Source organism: Aulostomus chinensis, chromosome 1 (genome assembly GCF_037954235.1).
Source record: "Aulostomus chinensis isolate RoL2024-O1b breed Wild chromosome 1, RoL_Achi_v1.0, whole genome shotgun sequence".
In the NCBI taxonomy this organism is placed as follows: Eukaryota; Metazoa; Chordata; class Actinopteri; order Syngnathiformes; family Aulostomidae; genus Aulostomus; species Aulostomus chinensis.
The window spans coordinates 26,918,651-26,928,079 of record NC_141320.1 but is presented as its reverse complement, the minus strand read 5'-3'; the positions used below and the strand labels follow the sequence as shown (position 1 = coordinate 26,928,079).

General features: G+C 44.9%; 1 non-coding gene across 1 annotated transcript; it reads right to left on the bottom strand.

The window, feature by feature from the left end:
• Positions 1 to 1,593: 1,593 nt before the first annotated feature.
• On the bottom strand, positions 1,594 to 1,666 carry trnar-acg (transfer RNA arginine (anticodon ACG)). Its single transcript has one exon. It is a non-coding gene; the product is annotated as a tRNA-Arg (tRNA).
• Positions 1,667 to 9,429: the final 7,763 nt, after the last annotated feature.

Genomic DNA, 9,429 nt, shown 5'->3' with positions numbered 1-9,429 from the left:
ACAGGTTACCGCCTGGTTGTCATGGTGAGGTAGTCAGTTGTTCCTGTGTTTTATGACAGAGGCTTCATTGTGAATTCAATAATTTTAATTCTTTACTTGTAGTTTCATGCTGTTTCGATTGAAAAAGGCCAGTTCCTGGAGAAGATCTTCTAGGGGTCCAGGTTAAAGCGGTGCCCCAGCTGGCACCAGGTGCTGACCCAGGTCCTGCATGGGAGATACTGTCAGTTCTGTTCTGCCCTGCTCACAACCACAGGCTGGTGTTGAGGCCTGCAGCAACCAGGGCCCCAGTCACCAAGAGTATAAAGGCTGGTCATTGTGGCAGTGGGAGGAGTCAAAAAGAAGACAGACCAATGTGAGCAGGACGTTCCTGGAGAAGTCAGAAGAACTTGACCATGTTTCCTACAGTACCCAGGAGGCCTGGTAGTTGTTGAAGGAAGCTCCAAAAGCAAAGAGCAGACAGCAGGACATCAAAAGAAAAGATCCAGACACTAAAACTACAAGTAGAAACAAGAAGAAATACTAAAAGCTTTGGAAAGATACTACAAGGTTGGATATACATTATTATATACACTACTATTCTCACTGACTCCTAAAGAGGGACAGGAAACATTAGAATGTGGATCAGATCAGCTGATTTCAGTGTTGAGTCCATCCCTCCATCCACTTTCTGTTCTTGTCCTTTAAGGGTCATGGGGGGGGGGGCGATCCCAGGTGACATTGTTCAAGAGGCAGGGTTCACCCTGGACAGGTCAGAATTCCTGATGATGTCATCAGGGCTTTGACAGTAGCTAGAATTCTGTCTTTGATCTCAGGAGAACATGAAAGAAACACAACTGAGGAAAGTAGAGGAGAACATTCAGCTTCATTAGAAACACTTGAACTGTTGAACAGTAGAACTTGTTTGAAACAGTTTACAACACTGAGTGACAGGATTGAAGAGGGAAGAGTTTTCTACTTTAAATTTAATTCTAACTTTAAACTGGGGATGAACATTTTTAGTCGTTCATATTCTAACATACAGAGGAAGTCATGTCATTCCCTTTTTAAAAAAAGAAAAAACATGTGAAGCTCCTCCCCCCAGCTCCAGATGGACAGACAGACATGAGAGAGGCCAGGAAGCAAAGAAGTGTTGTGCTCCTCTCCAGTGCTCTGGTGTTGTTGTGTTCTTGTCAGCTCCATCATGAAGACCTGCTGGCACTGGGCGCTGGTGGAAGTTTGCAGCTCTCACTGGAAAGTCCTGAGGCTCCTCCCACTCTGAAGCAGGCAGTTGGTCCCAGCCAGCCCACACTTTCACTCTCTGGTGTAGGAGTGAAGAACAAAATCAGAATCAAGAACCATCACTCTTTCATCGGGGCTCCTTTCTCCTTGTTCTGATCCAGAAATTCAACAGCTTCTATCATTGATTGACAGGAAATGTTGATGACACACTGGGATTTTTGTTCTCCTGCTGTCACTGTCAAGTGCAGCTTAACATGAGAGGTAGCAGGATCATTCATGTGTTCATGTTTCCAGCAGACAAGGAGGAAACCTGGGAGGACTTCAGTGACTTTGATCAGTGGTTCTCACTTCATCTTCTCAGTATAAAGTTCAAAGCGAGCTGGCCAGGAGTTGAACCTAGAATCTTCTGATCCGTAGTCAGACGCGTTATCCATTGCGCCACCAGCCCTGTGAAGAAGCTGCTATGTTCATGTGTGCTTGCTTTTACAGAAAATCCCAACAAGGTGGTGTCATTTTCAGGGGACACAATGGTGCAGTGGTCAGCACTGTGGCCTCCCAGCAAGAAGGTTCAGCTCTCCTCCTATTTGGTTGCTAGGAACCTGAATCAGTCCTCAGTGGAGCGGTGCTGCTGAGGCTGAGTGAGGCTGAGTGAGGGACTGAGCAGGAGCCAGCAGGTCCAAGCAGGTTCAGGCAAACTCCCCTCAGTCCACCAACATCAAAGCAGAGGAACTGAGTTCATCTAACAAAATGATTCATATCATCTCCTCTTGGAATGTTCTGGAACTACAAGTACACTTAAAATGGCCGACTTATGACAACAGAAGGAACTTTGAAGTAGATTTGATTTATTTAAGTCAGTGACAGTCATTTTTTCAAGAATTCAGTTCAGGTAACTTCATTGTTTTACTAAGATGAGCTTTAATGTTATACCATTGAAACAAGACCTTCATGTATTTATGATGACATCACCAATAGGAGCCTTCAGTCTGTCAGGGGGTAGAGTTCAGTCACCACCAATGACATCAGAGTCAGAGTTAGAGATCAAAGACAGACATTAAAGTCTCACATTAAAGTCTCTCTTATTAAAAAAATTAAAGTGTTATATCTTTGAAAATATACTGCAATACATGAAATATTATATTTACATGAATGGTAACCTCGTTCTTATATTCTTTAATATACTGCAATAGTAATGGACCCTCTATGACACTGTAGTGATGAATCTATCAAGGAGTACAAATGATTATAATCAGAGAATTTTGAAGTAAATTTTGAGATCAGTTTGATCCTCTCTCTCCCTCCCCCCTCTCTCTCCCTGTCTCCCCCCTCTCTCCCTCTCTCTCTCTCTGTCTCCCCCCTCTCTCCCCCTCTCTCTGTCTACCCCCCCTCTCCCTCTCTCTCTCTGTCTCCCCCCCCTCCCTCTATCTCTCTCTCCCCCCTCTCTCTGTCTCTCTGTCTCTCTCTCTCTCTCTCCCTCTCTCTCTCTGTCTCCCCCCCCCTCTCTCTCTCTCTCAGGAGCTTTTAAATGAATATTTTAATAAAACAGAACAGGAGACTGAAGAGTGATCACTCAAACCCACAGGCTGAATGGGACATCTCTTAAAAAATTGAACCACTGAGTAAAACCATAGAAGCGCTCCTGTCTAGTCGGTGCTAACAAGTTAGCTGTTGAGTGAGTCCAGCTGTGCTGTCTAGGAATCCTGGTCAAAAGCCTCCACTCATCAAACAGCTGGTGTGTTGGTGGATCTGTGGATCCTGCTGGAAGAAGCAGGGTGGAGCTCTGAATGGTTCCTGTCTCAAAGAGCTTCTCTGTGCAGCTCCCATCAGCTCCTAAAAACAGGAAACCAGCAGATTCACTGTTGAACGGTGGCATTAAAATGTTTCAAAAGCCGTCCTGTCCACCATTTGTTGGTGCAAAGACATTTAAAAACACCAGTTGAACATTTTCCAAAGTTGCTCTCACCTTCTTTCAAACACCTGGAATGATTTCCTCCAAACCAAAAGAAACTGGTAAAAAAAACAACAAAAACTCCTGGAGAATCAAACTCCACCCTCTGCTCCAACTGGACTTGGGACTTCAAATGACCCCCATTAAAAGCCTGCCTGCATCCCCATTCACTGACTGTTGTGCTGTGGGTCTCCTGGACAAACATGGCAGGATCCTCTTGATCTCCAGGAGTTTCAGAGGAGCAGCTCTTTTAAAATGGGTTCTGGCTCCATTCAGGTTTAGAGAGCTGAGACTAAAATCACACATGAATGAAAGAGGGAACCCTAGAAAACAAGTCAGCGTGAAAGAGGAGCAGATTTTAAAACTCCTCATCATTTCCACCTCCAGGAGTGAAGCCTCCCGTGACCCAAGAGGCTCCAGCTGGCAGAGCTCTCACTGGTTTCTCCACCACCTCGCTAACCTGAGCTGTAGCATCTGAGAACCAAACAGTGACCCCCTTCACTCCAGAGCCGACTCCACAAACTCTGAGCCCCCACTTTACCCACAGCCAGCAGGCCTCCTCAACACTGCATGACACACGACGACTAAATTTAACACTTCTCATCAAGAGATCTGTCACAGGTGTCTACTGTGGAGGGTCAATCTGTCCGTCCACATTCAGATCATTAACACAGCGACTCCTAAGCACCAGTAGAGCCTGTTCATCGTCCCTGGGTGGGCTCGAACCACAAGCCTCTCGGTTAAAAGCCGAGCGCACTGACCGATTGCGCCACAGAGACTCTGAGGCACCTGCTTTCCTGAAGAGTTTTCAGGCTAAATTCAGTGTGTGAGGTCCACACTGCACATTTGAGGGACCATGAAGGACAGAGGAGAGTCTGACTGTCATGGTGAAAGCCTTCAGCACTAGAACTGAAACAGCCCCACCATCTTAACCCCCCCAGACCAAACAGGCTTCATCAGAAACAGACACACCTCCTAGAACATCCAGAGATCATCAGTCTGATTAATAGAACATGACAAACAATCAAGAACATGTTATTGTTTGATCAGAAGCTGAAACAATGTTTCTATGTTTGTCTGTTCTGGTCTGAATGAAAGAGGAGGTTTTCTTGGTCATGTGACGTGGATGAGAGTTCAACTAGAACTTCCTGATTCAACAGGATTTTAGTTTGTTGGGATTTTGTCAAAGCCACCAACCAAACCTCTGAGTGGTGCAGATGTCTGCTGCCTCCTCAGAGCAGACTGGAGCTCAGCCTCACTCACCTGTGGGAGCCCCAGCAGAGCCACGGTGTGATGGAGTTTCAGTTTAGGATCCAAGATGCTGGGTTTCATTGGTGTTTTGTGTTTTTAGGCCTCCTGGCACCATCAATGGTAGAGCAGAGTGGCGCAGAGGAAGCGTGCTGGGCCCAGACCCCAGAGGTCGATGGATCGAAACCATCCTCTGCTAAAAGAACAAAATAAAATGAACCAGTGTCTTTAGAAATGTGTGTCTGTTAAAAAGAGGTTCATAAGGATTTTGTCTTCCTCCACAATCACCAACCATTGTGAGAGTAAACAACAGTCCACTTTCTGACTGAAGCAAAAGTAGACTTCAAAAGGTTTTTCTGATTCAACATAGCAGCTAAATTTCCATTTCCATTTCCTGAACAGGACAGGTTAAAAAAAAGGGAATGTCATGACTTCCTCTGTATGTTAGAATATGAACGACTAAAAATGTTCATGCCCAGTTTTAAGTTAGAATTAAACTGAAAATACAAAACTCTCCCCTCTTCAATCCTGTCACTCAGTGTTGTAAACTGTTTCAAACAAATTCTACTGTTCAACAGTTCAAGTGTTTCTAATGAAGCTGAATGTTCTCCTCTGCTTTCCTCAATTGGGTTTCTTTCATGTCCTCCTGAGATCAAAGACAGAATTCTAGGTACAAATAAAGACACTATCAAAGCCCTGATGACATCATCATCAATTCTGTCTTTGATCTGTGTCTGTCCAGCCTGTCCTGAGTGGATCCAACAGTTTCCCATGGGTGACTCTGTCGTGGTCTCTCTCTCCTGCTGTCTCCAACTCTCAGAGTGCTTCTACTGGTTTCTCCCCATCGTCCCTGTTGCTAGGCAGAGCACTGGTGAGGACTGAGGCCAGTGATGTCATCACCTCCAGCTGAGACCTGCCAGGTGGTCCTGCTTCATTCAACTCTGCTGCCTCTGCCACTGCCCTGACTGGTGAGGCTGACAGCAGGTTCTCTCTCATCTAAACTCTCTGTTTACAATGGAGGCTGAAATCCTTGTGATTGGTGGTTCAGTCATCAGGTCTGTTGAACTCCCAGGTGCCATCACCTGCTGTCTTCCTGGTGCCAAAGTTGTGGACATTATTGAACGTCTCCAGGACTCATCGACCTCCACCCCTCCTGCAGGTTCTCCCTGTTCCTGTGTGGGTTCTCTCTGGTACTCCAGCTTCCTCCCAAAGTCCAAAGACATCAAGAGGGTAGTGGTTACCTGGACACTCTAAATGACTGTGAGTGTGAATGGTTGTCTGTCTGTGTGTGTTGGTCCTGGGATGGACTGGTGACCCATCAAGGGTGAACCCAGGGCTGGACTGGCCATCTGGCCGATGCACATCTTTGGGCCGGCCCATAACTGTCATAATTTTTTTTTCAAAAGTGTATAGTTTTTAATCGACCGTAACGGTATCGGAGACGCGAAACGCGGCCCATTGGTTGATTTTCTTGAAGGACATTGGGCTCGTCCAATGAAATCTCTCAGCTCTCTCTCTTCCTCTTAGTCAAGCCATGCTGTTGCAATGGAAGTGGAGGAGTCAGATCAGACAGTTGGAGACTATTTTAGTCGCCCTTCTTCCACACAGAGGACTGATTTTTTAAAGTTTCATCCTCAACAAGATTCCATAAACCCTGTCGTCCAGAGGCTCTTCGTTAGAACGGACGGCACGACGTGGAAATGGCTGACTTATTGTGGTCAACGTCATGCTTTGTTTTGTTTTGTTTGCCCTGCTTTTAGCAAGCCCAGTGATCCAAGTGTCTTCATTAGAGGCCTGGCAGACTGGAGGCATGTGCACCAAAGAGTAGAGGAGCATGAGAGAGGCATGGCACAGAGGCAGTGTGCTGAGGCCTATTTTTGAAACTGCTCCAGAGCAAGACTGGCCACCTCCTTGAGGGAAGACAGCTGACAGGACACCGTGAGCAGGTTAAGAAGCAGGGCTGGACTGGGACCAAAAAATGGCCCTGGCATTTCTCATCCCTGGCAGCCCTCCATGGTTATTTACACGATATGTGTAAGCACACGCCATACCAGAGGATGTATGCGCACATTGTGAAGTTTCAAAAATTAAAATAAAGTGCAGTATTCTACATGGAAGACAGTAACCATGTTAAAAGAGTGATACTCTTTCACTACTCAGAGACCTTCTTCTTCCACTACACGTTCCAACACCTGACGTCTCTTCTTCCCAGTCCATCCCTGGAAAGAACACGTCGAGTTTTGGAAATTCGGCTGCTTTTCTTCTCGGGAGTGTCTCTTTTTCGGCTCCTCCTTTCTCCTTCCTCTTACTGGGCAACATTCTTCATGGCTTCTGACTGCAAGGCGGCCGCTGAGTGGTGGCACTACAACTGGATGGGTCTGTTTCTCATTTTAACACAAAAACAAACTAACCGCTGTTTCTGCGTTTTTACCAGAAATATATATTTTGAAATGCCTGCTCACACCGGCCCATCCGGCTACATCCACCAAACTTTACACACATAATATAATATAATATAATAACCCTGAACACAAGCCCCAAAGCAGTAGTTGTTTTGTTTTTCTTCATAAAGGAGGTGCACAGTCATGACTACGATATCTCTGGCAACAAACATGGAAGGGGCTTTGGGGTCTTGTGTTTCAGCTCTGTAAGTTCTGGATGGCTGAAAATGTCAGAATCAGTCCTCTCACTGACATCCACCATTGGTGTGACTTTTGGTGGCTTCAGCTCAAATGAAACCAGGGAAGAGGGGCCAGACTTTGAGGAGCCCCTTAGGGTTAGTGGATGCCCCGGGACCGTGCTTGGGCCCCTTAGCACCTAGATGGCTGAAATTCCCAGCACATGCTGCTCTGGGGCATCACACTATGTGTGTAAAGTTTGGTGGATGTAGCCCAAGTAGAAGCACCAGAACCCAGATTTGATCCTCAATTCTGCTCCATAAGGCTCTCGGAGTGCAGAAGTCCCAGACCCTGATTTTGCCCAGTTTCACAAGGGGATAGTTTTTTCTCTTTGAACCTAGGAAGTTGAAATTTGAGTGTGTTGTTCTGTTCTTGAAGGATCGCATCTGTGCTGGTTTGACCCCCCTAAGTCCTTTCTGCTGTCCGTAAAGGGTGTGGCAAAGTCCAGTAAAGTCTTTAAATGAAGCATCATAACTGGTCAAAGTTGCTCCAAATGAGATGAGCTTTCTGGGAGGAGTTCACACCTCTGCCAGAAACCAATATTTAAAATTTTGAAGCCCCACCTCCTTCCTGAAGCTACTTCCTGTTTGGGAGGGGTTCTAGAATTATTCCACCAGATTAGGATTTCATAAAGTTTCAGGTCTGTATCCACTGGAGAGGCCAATGAGAGCAAAAGAGCAACAGGGTCAAAGGTCAACAGGCCTCGTGTCTCAGCCAGGCCTCAAAGGGTTAAGTGAGCCTTTTGGAGCTCCTTTGAAAAAAGGCCTGACACCAATCTTGTTCAGGACCAACATGAAGAAGGATCTTTGGAACATTTTCACATCTTTAAGACCGCCTTGACTCCTTTTTATAGCAGGAGTCACTGAACAGCACAAAGCTGCTATTGCAGCCATCAGGCCTCATTTCTGATCAATTATTATTGTTGAAACAAAGCTGAATATCAATTATTGATTTTTATTGTCATCATTTTGAACACCTGATGAGAGAAACACAATAAAAACATTTGAAAAGGAAGGATCAGAGTGTTGTTGTACTGCAATACTACAGTACAGCATCAGAGACACTCAGTTATTGATTGCCTGAATGATTGATTTCCCCAGAAGAGGTACAGCTTTGTTGGAGCAGTAAAAATACACACATCAGAACGACAAAGTTACATTTGAAAAGAAACTACATGACATTACCAGCACAATATCTGAAGAACAGTTAGGATCAATTTAACTGGCCAGATAGTTAGGATTTCTTTAATGATATCCTTGATGAACCCAGACATCAGAGTGGTTTGTTCCCCTCAATCATAAATCTGTAAATACAGCGTGAAGTGATGGAACTAAAAGGCCACCTCTGAGTGCAGGAGTGAGCCTCTGTGACGGATGTGACGTCAGCAGACCGCCATTAGTTTGAGTCATTGTTTATATTCTTAATGCTGATTGGTCGATCTATAATGGTGACAAATGGACTTTGTAGGTAGAATAAACATCCAGAAATTAAATGAATTTGTAGATTGTCTTATTAATCAAAAGATAAAGTATTAAAAATATTTGTTTTTTTTCCTCGGAGTGAGCGACAACTACCGGATTTTCTCACAGAAGAACGGGGCCGACTTCCACGGAAGCAGATGTTTGTAATTCCTGGGGCACTAAAATCCATTTCATATTATTCTTTATTGAACAGCGAACATTATGGAAATAAAATTTATATTTCTCGCCAGAAATGTCCTTAAAATGCTTTTTAAAAATCAAACCTATCTTGAAATGACACTCGTCCGTAATGGCGTCCTTAGCAACCAACATAGCAACAGTAGAAATGTGACACTGTAACGACTCTCTTCCGAGAGGTGAAAGATTCATCGTAATAACGAACAAACCAAAGATTAAACACAAGAACTGAGCAAAGATTATGAAAACAAAATGCATATTTCTCTCTAGAAATGTCATCAGAATGCTTTATTAAATCAAAACTATCTTGGAAGAAGGCACTTTCCTCCGAAAATGACAGGAGCGGCGGCCATGTTTTTGTTTTGAGAGGCCCGCATGAAAGAGTCACATGAGGGAAGGGGGTATGGGGTCATGGGGGGGGGGGGGGGGCGATCCCAGGTGACATTGTTCAAGAGGCAGGGTTCACCCTGGACAGGTCACCAGTCCATCAGGAGAAATGAGGTGGTCGGTATCATGCAACCTAAACTAAAACATTAGTCAGATCAAATTCAGATTAAAGCAAGAGTCTCCAGATCAAAGTCAGAATTCCTGATGATGTCATCAGGGCTTTGACAGTAGCTAGAATTCTGTCTTTGATCTCAGGAGGACATGAAAGAAACACAATTGAGGAAAGTAGAAG